Source organism: Thunnus thynnus, chromosome 4, assembly GCF_963924715.1.
Source record: "Thunnus thynnus chromosome 4, fThuThy2.1, whole genome shotgun sequence".
Lineage (NCBI taxonomy): Eukaryota > Metazoa > Chordata > Actinopteri > Scombriformes > Scombridae > Thunnus > Thunnus thynnus.
Window position 1 is genome coordinate 11,470,166 of NC_089520.1, and position 13,521 is coordinate 11,483,686.

The following is a 13,521-nucleotide window of genomic DNA, read 5'->3' on the forward strand; positions in this document are numbered from 1 at the left end:
GACGTCAAAATAATGTCTGAATGGTGTTAAAATAAGAGGAGGATGCAGAGTGGACGACAGCAGAGACAAGAGAGAGTAAATGGGCCGGCTTTTAAATCCTCAAAGGCCGAGGCTTACCGGGGAGCTACATCAACTGACAATCCTCCCGAGTCCACCATTTGCCACCTGAACTTGCCCACCAAACACAGCAGGAAGGACATCACACTAATATCAACCTTTAAAATTAACTGAGAAGGTGAGTAGAAACATTGGCAACTTAAATGTAGCTTTAGTAGATACTAGTTAAGAAAAAGCATGTTTCTTTTAAACAATTCAACCATCAACTAAACCAAACGTCTCCCAGTGTCCATCAGAAATCAGTAACAAAACACTTTTGTGCAACAGCATATTACCATCTACTTGCATCATGAAAAACGTGGAAAACAATTGTAATCACAAGGGTAAAACTAACAAAAGTAATTAACCGCACATTGTCTTCCTTCTAAATTTCCCCTGTGAGTTCATCCACATACATTAGCTTAAAGGCAAACTATTGCAACTATGACTCCCACAAACATTTTCCTTTGGTGATGAGAAGCAACAAAGCATGAAAAATTAAACAGAACCAGTCACATCAAAAAGTTGCTTTGAACTGCCAGAAATCTTGACAACAAAAGGTGTGATTAACTGCACAAAAGTGAAAAAAGTGTCTCTCTGGAGGTGATGGTGACTGACTGGCCTTCAAGTTTGATTTTTTTTTGTCACTCTAAACAATTTGTTCAGTTGTGATCAGAGAAATACTTTTAAATTCCTCAGATTGCACCTAACACTTGTTTATTACACTTTCCTACTATCTGTCACGTTCCTGTCCTCACATCCTATTCTCACAAATACAGATTAATTGCACACATCATCAGGATTCAATGCACCCTGACAACAAACACAAAAACAGATATGTTCATCTACACACATTCTGTTTCTCTCCTGCTGGTGCTGAAAATAGCCTGACCGACTAATGCTGGATGTTGATGCATTTAGGGTGTGAGAGGGAGGTAGGGACAGAGAGAGAGAGCAACATTTAGAGACAGAAAGGGAGGAAAAAGAGAGAGAGAGAGGATACATTGCTCCACCAGTGAAGGATAGGTTGCCCAACTGCACAGATCTGGGGCAACATGACGGAGTAGTACTGAGTAAAGAGAAGCCAGAAGGGACACGAGTGCCGTAAGTAATTATCGGATCCTTCTGCGCTGACTTCCTACATTTCTTTTTTTCCTCTGGCCACCATTTCAAATCAGATTTCATCCTCGACTTTTGCTAATTAAGTAGCGCACAATCATTTTCCTTCTGATTTCTAAGCTTCATCAAAATACACATAAGTGATATAGAATTTAGAGGCAAGAAAATTTAAGGATGTATCCTTAAAGTCTTTAGTCCAAAGTCAAAGGCAAATCTCGTACAGATCAGAGTCAGATGTGTCAATCTTGGCATCTTCCATTTTCTGCTCCAGCAAATTTCCAAATCTGTCAAGGGGTTTCGTGCTCAGAGAGGAGAAGACAAATTGGTACCATTAAAAAAAATCCATCATCAGCAAATCCTCACAAACAGGTTCGTACTATGCATCAACCCAAAAAAAAAATGGCAGAAAGATCCTCATTGCTCTGTTTTAAGTGATCAAATATTCTATTTTAAGTTATCTACAACATTCAGCTCATAAATAGATAGAAGTACAGTATTATTGCTTTAATGTTGCTGTCATTCCTGGTCATCAAGCCTCTGTGAGGAGTGCAGGACTCAGAATCACCAACAGAGAGTGCTGCTCATGTGCTCTTTAATACACAGAAGTGACCAACATCAGTTTGAGCTGTAACTGTTCAAGCGTGGCTCTCTATAATGGTGATCAAACTTCAAGGAGACTTCATGCACATTTCAGTGTACCTGACAGATTTCCCTGACGAATGAAAAGCGGTCGCTGTTAACACCTTTGATTTACTGTAACTGACTCAAAATCTGAGACAGCCTCTATTTATAATATATGTCCTTCACCTGAAAAGTGAGAATGTTCCACATTAGCTTGAGTTTTAGTTTTACAGTGTTACAGCATTTAGACTATCATTTTGTAGCAGAGGTGGTAGAAAGGCACACAGATAAACGCACATACAGTACAGTACCAAGGAACACCAATTGTTGTTGCTCAATCTGGTACTCAAACAGATTAATTTGCGCCTGAAGCAATCAAAATTGATCTGCTGAAAAGTATTGATCCTCCTCTGCACATGACTGCAGAGGTTGGCCTGACACTAGAGTCATGTGCACCGTCTTCACTGAGCTAATGATATCAGCTAATATATCATTTGATTTTTATTAGTGTAAAGAATTCTAATAAATAATCAGTTATGAACTGTGTAAAATGATATGATGATCAGCAGTTAAAGTGGATTTGTCTGCATTACATGTTTGTACAGAAGCAGTTAAATTTGTTGCTCCGGTTTGGGATTAATTGTCACGGTTAACATTCTGCAGAAACAAATTCAGCAGGTTTGTAAAGACAAAATGCACACATTGCAGAAAAAGCAAAGCAACACATTGGTTGTGCAGTGGATCCACTGCTTGCTAAACAAACCCGTCAGAATCATACATTGTTGGCTGTGTTGCATTATAAGGAAGCATCTCAATTTCATATTCTGGCTATTTTTCGTTTCCTACATCTTAATGGTTAAAATTAATTATTTTGTGATTCAAGTCTCTTGTCTTGGTTTACTAATTGTTTGAAAAATTTAAAACAAAACTCTCACCTTTCTGTGCAAATGGCTTCTAAATATTGACATCCCCTCAGCTGCCTTTTACTGGAAGGTTTGTAGTTCTTTGTAGTTCAGCAACTGCAGAACATGAAATTGTTTTTGAGCTGATCTGTTGTGATCTGCAGTATGAAAAGCTGAATTTGCACCTGTGTTATCAAAGTTATCACACTAGCTAGATTGTGCTTATTAGGTAGCATTAATAAAAATGGATAAACATAAAACTCAAGTCTATCTTCTTTGCCTATCTTTTAAAAACTCATCTTTTTAGCTTTGCTTTCCCCCTGTAGACATTGTTTTTAAATGATGTACAATGCTGCAAAATGTTATAATGTTACAGATATTGTATCATTTGTTATCATTATTCTATTGTTGTATTACTCCCCATCTTCTTATTGGATATTTTAAAGTTTAAACTATTGTTACCACAGGAGATGCAGTCATTCTTTAAGCATCCTTTGTGTAACCTTCATCGCTGTATTTTTTTTCAAATATGTACATTAGAAGCTTTGAATTGCTAAGAGCCAAGCTAGAACTGCTTTGCGTGTGAAACAATATTGCATAAACAGGTAAACAAAGAAATACACTGTTGTCACCTGTCACTCCAGTACGACAGTGGCTGACCAGCCTTCATAATAAAGTGTCTTTGACACTGAGGTTTCTGTCCACAATAGAGGACGAGAGACAGAGATTTAGTTAACAACAGTTCTTTCCTCTATTGTAACCATTGTTGAATTTGCTGGGAAGTTATTTAAGCTGAAGAAATGACGATTTTCCATCTAAAGCAACAGACAAGAACCATCATCTATAGATCTAATCTGGTTACACACTATCTGAACCAGTAGTGTCCTGATCCGGGGTCACATCAGGGCAAGTCCCTCCTGTTTATATCTATGTGCAGATTTGCTCTATTAGCATTTCATAATTCCGGCTACTTCCCAAATTCACCCGCCATCTATGTCCACCAGGCCTTCTCGGCACGTTCTGGGCATGTCACACACTTCTCTGTTTCACAGCACTGCACACACGCTAACACTGTGCCCCTCAACAGACATTTCATCTCAACATATTTGTCAATTTGATGAAGTCAAATGTTTCATTTCTAACAATTATATCAACATTACATTTGTTTTAAAACAAAAGATATATTTTCAGTCCTTTTACTCAACTTAGTAGCCTAATTATTCTGTAATTATTATCACAATCCCTCTATGATTATACACTTTGATCAGCTTCTTCTATCAGATCATAATGAGTAAATACTGATTACATAGATTATTATTTTATTCTAAGTTCTTCAAATCATACTTTAAATCAAAAACCCTTTTAGTGAAGCGTCACCCTGGATTCCTTTTCAGTAGTCAGATTTTGTGTTTATACAATAGGGTTCATAAAGTCAACCAGATCCTTATATACTCACAGAAAATCCAGTTCTGGTCCTACACTTTCCCATTAAATCTGTATGGCTTCTTCTCACTCTATCGTTATCCCACTCTGTGTGATGACTTGGCTTTCTCTCTCCCTTTTCCTCCATGTGCTCCATAGTCTGGTCCTCCAAGACTTAAGTGCTTGTAGCGTTTTCCATCTTGAAGGTCACCAAAGGTTTAGCATTGACGTCCGTTTTTTCTTTCACACGGCAAATCAACACAATAGCAGAAATCCATTTGACTATATCCTCAGGCAGAGAAGTGTTGTGCTGATGACATTCAACTGACAGAAATCGCACTGCAGCACCAGCAAAGACAACGGTTCAGCAACTTTCACAGGGAAGCCTTCACAGTCTGCAAAACATCACTGTCAGACATCACTGTCTGTGATAGCTGTCAAAATAACTCTCAACATCATCAAATGTGACTTTGTTATTGAGTATAGTCAGTGCTAGTGCTTATGAAGGCATGCTATATTTTTAGTGCTGTACGTTTCACAGTACCTATGGTAGCTCAAGGGGAAAATGTCTGTGTAGAGTATTTAAAAAAACATCAATAAATAAACCTATTGCTGTGATTGCTACATTCAGTGTGTTTCATGCACAGTGATATAGGACAGGATTACAGGCTGCAGGACAGAATCCCATTTCATGAACCATCAGGCAGCTGAAGTGCTGCGGGCATGCACACCTCTCCTCAGGAGGAGCTGAGATGTAGAAACTCAAAGATGATTTGAAAACTGCAGCTGTCTACAAAAAGGAAGAGAACATTATTGAAATTTTGATTTCTAACACTCATCAGCCTTTCAACTGACTGTTAAGTAAGCCACTGAATACACATTACAATTATGCAGTCACATATATATGGACCAGTAGTGGCCTACTAAACCTGCTGGTAGTTTCAGGAGGCTGTTTTCAACCATTCCTGTCATTGATGCAATGTGGGTGGACACCAGGACATTCAGTAATTGTCGTGCCAACAAGACAAAACCAAAGACGACGATGCATTTATGTCAATCAAGATAAAATGAAAAAGCGTGCTTGAATATGTTTGTGAGTGAAGCTTGATAAGTCTCATATAAAGGGGACACATTATTATATAATCTCATCTAAGAAATGTATAGTAATGCTGATTTCATCGCCAGACACCAAGCACAGACGACATACAATAACTGTATGACTAATCCTCCTTCAGAGTGCAGCTAAATGCTAATTCAGCAAGAAAGCACTACTTCAAATGCAAAATTATATTTTCTCTTGACAGAATGTTTGTCATCGCCCAACATCCCTCCACACAGTTTAAAAATACTTCATCTGACATTATTAATGCATTTCAAGCAAAGACTTAATAATTATTAATAGTTAATTGTTATAATAAGAGTTAATAATAAGAGGTGAAACGTTCAACATCAATTGGAGCACAAAATGCACAAAGGCAAGTACAGACTGTAGGTGGGAGGAGAGGAGAGTATATGTGTAAAATGTTGAGACATACTGCAGCTACACACCCCTTAATTCACCTCTGCTGTGCCAAAAGGAAGCCCTCATTTGGCGCACGCACTTAGGATTGTCCCAGTCATGTACAGAACTCAAAACACCTCTGGGGACCGCTGCATCCCCTGATCTGTTCACTGCATCATAAGCAGACCAGGAGCATACATGACATGATGATAACATGTATTGCATTCACCCATATCTGTGGCTAAACATAAAATCTTTTGTGATTCATACGGAATACAGAGCAATATCCATCCAAGCAAAATGCATGTGAGGACAAAAATAAGTGAATGTGCTGCTTTAATGACAAGAAAACGACAAGAATGTCAAACTGCAGACTGACTGACAAGGTAATCTGTGTCCATTAGTGGCTGTAATGCGGAAAATTTAAATGCACGTTAGTGAGCTTTTGCCTTCAACTACCATCCATCACATATTTTAGTACAAAACATTAAAAGAAAAGGTATCAAAAGACTTTATGTAAACTGCAAACAGGACGATTCACAGATTCATTTCAACACAAGGATCTCTGCAGACTCCTACGAGGGCCCTTCACTCTTGCTGGCTCAGCAGATTTGACTTTGCATGCACTCCCCCAGAGCTTTTACTGTATAACAGTGAGCTCACTCATCATCCCTCTAAAGATGGACACACTGTAAAAAATTCATCTGCCCTAGAAAAGCCATGATGATCAGGTGCATATCATATATCAGCATAATGCAACTTATTTTCCACCTATTTGTTCTCTTGTTCAGGAACATGTATATCCCCGTGTTTTAAAAAATCAAACATCTCTCTTTCTTAATCAATTTCTAACAATGTGATTTACATCTGGATTTTACTCCACTAATAGAAAGTATGTCTTGTATGTTTCTACAGTAGAAGCATCTCAAGTTCTGCCCTCACATACGCACATTTGTTTTTATTATGTAACAGTATACTGCAGCACGACATGATGCTACGCACCAGACATGAGGACTTACCGGCATGCTGTAAAAGTTCCACTCTGGCAGATTTGCTATTACTGTAAGACTCCCCACGTTCAAATGAGGAGCGACTGCAAAACGGTAACACTGTCTGCTATAATTACCCCTGAGCCGTTTATTCTCCCTTTCTCTCTCTGCAGAGCTTTTTTTTCTCCACGTTCAGGCAGGATGTGTGTAATGAGGCTAGGTGCCTCTGTGACATCCTGGCACACAGCAAAGCCTCAGTAACTGATGATGCTGTTCTGGACAGACAGAGTAAAAATATGCAGCTTACCTTTAAAGAGAGATGTGCTGCCGTCCTAAACAAAGAGTGGAAGCAGAGAACAGGTCAGATAAGCTCTTGACAGGAAGAAAAAAATCTTAACAATCTGCACTTTGGTTAATCCCACTCTCAAAAGACATTGCAAAAAAACCCAGTTTCACCTGGGGGAAGGTGGTTCTTTCCAAACTGGACTTTCCTTGGTTCAAGGTGCTGCTGAAGAAAAGTCAGATCTGGTAGAGAGGAGAGGAAACACTCAGAAAGATTAACATTGTTCTAACACACTGACAAGCAGCAAAAAGCATCACAGCCGGTGCAGTTTCACTGCTGTATTTCCCGGCACTGTTCGTTCATTGGCTGAGGAGCTACTCAATAAAAACCCTCCTTGTCATCAATTGGGTGGGGAGGGGTGGAGGGGGGTTTACATTTTCTGTGGCGCACTAACAACTGCGCTCCTCCTCCTTTTTTTTTTTTCTTGCTCACTTTTTCCCTTGGTACACACAGATGGGGAGTGCTGAGCTTTGAGAATTAGACGCAGGACGAAAGGGAGGAAGAGAGAGAGAGGAAGAGAGAGGGAGGAAATAGCAAAAGCAGGGAATCAATGAGTAGTGAAAGAAGTGGTGAAGACGGTAAACAGCAGTCTGCAGTGGCTCTTACAGAGCTCAGTTTTAGGTCTTGTGCCTCCCTGCTGCAGGAACTCTGCAGGAACCTGAGTGCAGTGAGGTGCGAGGACCTCAGTAGAGGATAGAAGGAGAGGAGGGAGGAGGAGAGGAGAGGATGGGTGAGGGGGTGTTACTCGTCTGCTTGGGCTGGTTTTGCTGCAGTATAGAGGCAGGCAGAACACAGATGGGAAGTTTTTTTTTTTTTTTTCTTTCCAGCAGTAGTAACCGTGAACCTCCGGCAGACTCAGCAGCAACATAAAAGGCAGCTGGTTCTTCCCTTCCTTGTTTACAGGCATCTAACATGTAACTGATGAATAATTTAAAACAGCAGAAGGTGGTATGAGCTGCAGGACCGACACAGATCACTGCTGCGGCCTCATCAGGGAGACATAGATTACTGAGTCGTCTAATTAGACAACATTTCACAAGTCAAGTAGGAGTCAGTGTTTATGTTGTAGGTTATATCAAGCATAGTGCTGCCTGCAAACAAAACACTCAGCTCAACAACTTGACATGTTTTTTGAGCATTTCTTTTAGGATTATTCATTCAATATATTGTATAAGAAGAAAAGACATGTACTGTAAGTGATCTAGGAGTTAAACATACATATTGGAATATCCAGGCACTTTTTTTTGCTGTTGATTGAAATTTCTTTTCCCACTCAACAATTCAGTGCCTCGATTTTAATTAAATTGACATAATGAAGTCTCATTCTGCCATCTGAAATCAATAGACTACCTGCCTTCCTACACTGGACAGCTGGAGAGAGCTGCATCACACTACCACTGCAGGTTTCTCCAGGGAAATCCATACAATACATGGCTGATTGGGGAGAATCAGCGTTTAATTCGGCCTCTGTGAAGCATGAAAAACATAAAATCTGGTGACTAAGCTGATCTGTGGGACATTATTTGGCCTTTTAATAGTAGAAAACGTTCAAAAAGATGTAAGAAAGATTGCCTTTCGACTGGACAGAACAATATCACTTCCTCATACTGTCCTGACTGTCTAAAGCTTAGACAAATGAAAAATGTACTGAGACAGTCTATCCAGCTGATTTAGCAGCGCAACAATTCTTAACAAAAAGCAAAGACAGGACAGTGGTGTGAGTGCCAGTTGCACCATTACACTTATTAAACCTTCTGGGAACCTTGCCAAAACCTCTGCAGCAAATGGCAGCCAGGCTCCCTTCAAGAGGGACACACCATTTCATTGCCTTTGGCGTTACCCTTGACATAGCAGCGACAAGGGAGTGCTCAGCACAACACCGCCAGATGAGTCAGAGATGCTGCATCACTAAAGCATCCTGCCTGTTTATGAACTTTCCATCTTATTCATTTCTTTTCTCACTCGAGGGGGGAAGTGATGGATCAAAAAGTTTTGATGGGATCCAATTATTCAGCCGGAGGATATTTTATGATTGCCTCGTGCTGGACTTTATAGCAATAAATCATAATAGATGAAACAGAGAGACGGAGAGGTGGAAGATTACAGATTAGAGATGGAATATTTACCTGAAGCAGTTCTAGTTTCATAAAAATAAAGCAGGGAGTCTGATCAGCCTAGAACACAAAATGTAGATGTAAAAGTGAAAAAAAATCTGTTTTCCTCAAACTAGATTTTGCAGATTTGAACCATTTGCCCAAATAAATCGCTGGTATTGGACTGCTACACCCCCTACATGAAGCAATTCATCAAAACACAGAGAAAAAAATCCAATCTCTCATGCAAACAGCAGTGAACAGAAAAACCCAGACTCACTGACATCAAGAGTTTAAGATTTAAGGTTCACAATTTTTCTGTCCGTCTTAAAACAATAGTCAGGTGCCCACATGAACACTGAAAGAGGTTTTCCTTGCTGTAATCATTCATCCTGTTCATACTGGCTATTAAAAGATCCCTTCCTAATGCACTTTCAATATAAGTGATGGGGGACAAAAATGTATTAAAAAGTTTATCAGAAGATAATATGAGTTTCAGCAGTCTGGGTTAAAGTGGATATCTTTCATAGTCACAGTGGAGGGAAAGTAACAAAAATGGCACTAAAAAGACTATTACACTGGAGGATCCACTTGATTTAACCAATTTAGACTGTGAAGCCTCATATTAGCTTTAGATAAACGTTAGAATACATTTTTGTTCAAATTGAGAGCTGCAGATTTAGTCTCCCATGACTTACATTTAAAGTGCATTAGGAAGGGATATTTAAATGGTCAGTATGAACAAGAGGAATGATTACAGTGAGCAAAACCTGTTTAAATGATCATATGGGCACCTGACTATTGTTTTAAGATGTAAAATTGTGAACCTATCCTTTAATTCCTCTTTCACTTATATGACCGGTTGGTAAACATGAAAATAATGTGTGCAGATTACTTCAACTGGAAAATGTTCAGTGTCTTCTCTGATCTCTGTTCTCGACATATGTTAGCACTTGATTGACCTCATATTGTCTTTCTATTCTACTTTGTTATTGTATTTAGTGCCTACTCTGTATGACATTGATTGGAATCCTGTCTCAGAAGCAAGATCCTTCATCTGCTCCTGGGATTTCTCCCTGTTTTTCCTTTTTACCAAACTGAGGGTCTAAAGATAGAGTGTGTCCTGTGTTTGAGGCAAATCTGTAATTTGTGATTTTTTTTATTGTACAGTATGAGCAAAATTGGCAAGACATGTCTGCTGTTGCTCATGAGTGTTGACATTTATTATCTTTTTCTGCCATTTTGGGCCGTCTATGTGCAAAGCTGCGTCGTGCAGTTTTAACCTGTGGGCTTAGAGCCATAATGGGTCTCAGGCCTACTTCTGGTTGCTCCCTGGATGCTGACACACTGCAATCGGGTCATGGAGCGAGATACTTACTGTCTAATTTAGGTCCTGCCCTGAGGAGGTTTAAAACCCCCTAGAAACATCATTAAATCAGTTATGTTTATATAGATATGTTCATATATGAAACTAATATACCTCACATGTTTAAAAAATGTCATTCGAGCAATTTCGAGTAATTTATTTAAATGATTACAAGTAAATGCAGCTACCTAAAGCATAACTGTCTTCATCTTTAGTAATCTCTTAAGTTTATGTTTTCAGTTTTTTGTGTCCTGAATTTTAATGTAGAAAACTTATGAGCAGACTTTACATGTTAGTGATTATGGAAGTGTTCAGATCCGTTGCTTAATGTCACAGAAATACTCTATCACAAGTGCAAGTTTTGCATTTTAAAAAAAGGTAAAGTATAGAAGATTTATCAGAAAAATGCACTTTAAGTAAGGTGAAAGTACTCATTATGCAGGAAAATGACCTTTATCAGTCTTTATTATATTACTGGACTATGATTACTACAGATGTTTTATTAAGTAAGTAACATTTGAATGTTGTAGCTAGTGGTGCTGGAGCTCATTTTATCTACTTTGTATACCATTGGATAGTTTAATGGGTAACAATGCATCATATTTTATTAAATGATATGTTTTACTTTGCAGCAATGAAAGCTATAAAATAAATGTAGTGGAGTGAAAAGTACAACATTTGTCTCTGAAATGCAATGGAGTAGGATTATAAATAAGCAGAAAATGGAAAGACTATGGAAAACTGTACTAAAGTGCAGTAATTAAGAAAAAATATTTAGTTACTTTCCACCACTTCAGGTTACATGGCTTTTTCTATTCTCTCATTTTTGCAGATGTCATTGCTTTCTTGCAACACTAGAGGACACCACACACAATTTTTTAGCTCAATCTGCAGAGCTGGGTCATTCATTATATAACACACTTCCTTACTGTCTACTACATTGATACTCAGGGTGTCTGTATTAAAAAATTGTCACCGAAAGCTGGTTAATGCAGTCTGAGGCGACTGAGGTCATGTGAGGGGAAACTTTGCTGTTTTCAGTTCTTTAAAATTCAGACAATACTTGCATTATTCAATTTGCTGAATTTGAATCCTCCCATTTCCATCTGTGATTTAGTAAGCTAACAAAAAAGCACATTTTGCTGGTCGAGCCGCTTGTTCCCAAAATAACCTGAGCGAGTTCTGAGGCTAAATTTGTCAGCCCCTGTGTGAACCCATGTCTCTCTGTAACCTGGATAATTCTGGCATCCTGCCCTGTATCACTATGCCAGTAACTCCATGGCCAAATAGTTACAAGATCAGTATCATAGACTGGTATTATTATTATGGAAGTCCTGGCATACTGCTATGTACCTCTTGGGTCTGTATGAGCCAAATGAATAGTGCTACTGTCTCCAGAATCTCTCTGGTCTGCTGCCAAAAGGGCTTCATACATTGAGCCACTGAGTGAAACTGTAGTTGAAAGTAATTGACTGAATGTCCAGAGACTGTAGCTTTCTGATTTAGGATATCCTGTCAGGCCTGTCGAAAAAGTGAGTCTTTGAAAATGTTTTATGTGTTTCTTTTAAAGGGGACCTATCATGCTTTTCCTTATTTTCAGTCATATATGTAATGTTACAATGTTGGATGTTCATGTTAAACATGGCAAAAGTGTCAAATAATGAGGTAAATGTATGTAGAGGTAATCCCTGTGAGCAAAAAGCACTGGCTTCAGACTGCTGTGATTGCTCAGTTTCCAATGTTTTTTTCTACTTTCAGCCCAAGCTGATGTCAATTCATGAAGGATTTCTTTATATGGTCATCTGCTCCAGGCACAGCATGCGAGCTCACTGCTCTGCTCCATTAACATTATGGTATTTTTTCCATTGTTTTGGGGGTAGTCACACCGGGCCATGACTCGAGTCGAGCTGGCACGCTGTGAGTGCTTTTCCATTACACAGCACAGCAAAGTAAAATAAGTAGTTTACCCTTTTGGAGGTGTGCGGGTTATCTGCAGCTCTTCATCAAACATCAACATCACTGTTTCTGTTTCTGCTTGTACTATTCCTCCCTGCATTATTTCTAACTGATCGGCTGAACAAATAGCTCCAAATATCTCCATATGTTGTTGTGTTGACTGGTTTTTAGTGCATCTAATGAAGCTCTGCTAATCTGGTGAGGAACATGTTTAATTTCCTGTAAATTCTTCAAAATATAAGTCTCCCATTACTTAGTCATTTAAAAGCTTGTATTAAGAAGCAGTAAAGCAGGAAACATTAGGTTTTCAGCAGTAACTTAACACGACTCTGATATGTTGCCCCTCGGCAGGCTTCCGAAAGCTGGCCTATCAGAACAGAGTGGGCTCATCGGGAGGGGGGCCTTAAAGAGACAGGAGCTAAGACTGCCTGTTAGAGACAGAGGCTGAACTGAGGGGCTGATTCATTGTGACATCACACTAACAACAACATTCACTTCCAAGTAGCCAACTGGCAGTTGATTTGAATTGCAGACATATGTGAAATCGGCAAACTTGTTTATTTCTGTTATCATTTTCAACCATAACTGTAACGTTTAAAGATATATGGTTAAACACAGTGGTCCAACCTATCTGATGTTTCTGCTATGCTTATTTTATGTACTGTGTTGCTTTGTTTTTTATCAAAGCTTTGCTAAGCTTTGATGCCAAATCTACCCAACAGCAACATCTCACAGCTGGTCAGACTAACTGGTGGCTGACTTTGTCATAACAGAACGCCGCCTTACCATTGCTTTACTGACTTAAACTTACTATGCTTATTTACATACACTTCTTTGTTTACTTCTTAACTTACTTAAACCGATATTTATTTTTAGATATGTATGTACAGCATGTCACACAGGGGTTTTCTACCCAGAAGTTATTGTGAACAAACATTGTGATTGGTTCTATAAGATAAATGATGAGTTTTTTGAACTGTGAATCATGCAAAGCTACTCTAGTGGAGTCCCAGAATAAAAATATAGAGCTGGAAATGAGCCCTCTAAAGTTTATGGTAAAACTTTATTTTAAGGAAAATAACAGATTTTTTAAAAAGGCGCAATTTAAGCCCA

At 38.8% G+C, this 13,521-nt stretch overlaps 1 protein-coding gene across 2 annotated transcripts in view; it reads right to left on the reverse strand.

The window, feature by feature from the left end:
- The window catches only part of LOC137181168 (synaptotagmin-2), a 31,536-nt gene extending 23,458 nt beyond the window's left edge, over positions 1 to 8,078 (reverse strand). For both annotated transcript variants that reach the window (XM_067586678.1, XM_067586677.1), the window contains exons 1-2: positions 7,107 to 8,078; positions 6,958 to 6,982 (exon numbers count right to left, since the gene is read on the reverse strand). The gene's annotated coding sequence lies outside the window, so the exon portion shown is untranslated. The remainder of the gene's footprint in view (positions 1 to 6,957; positions 6,983 to 7,106) is intronic.
- Between the last annotated feature and the right edge of the window lie 5,443 nt (positions 8,079 to 13,521).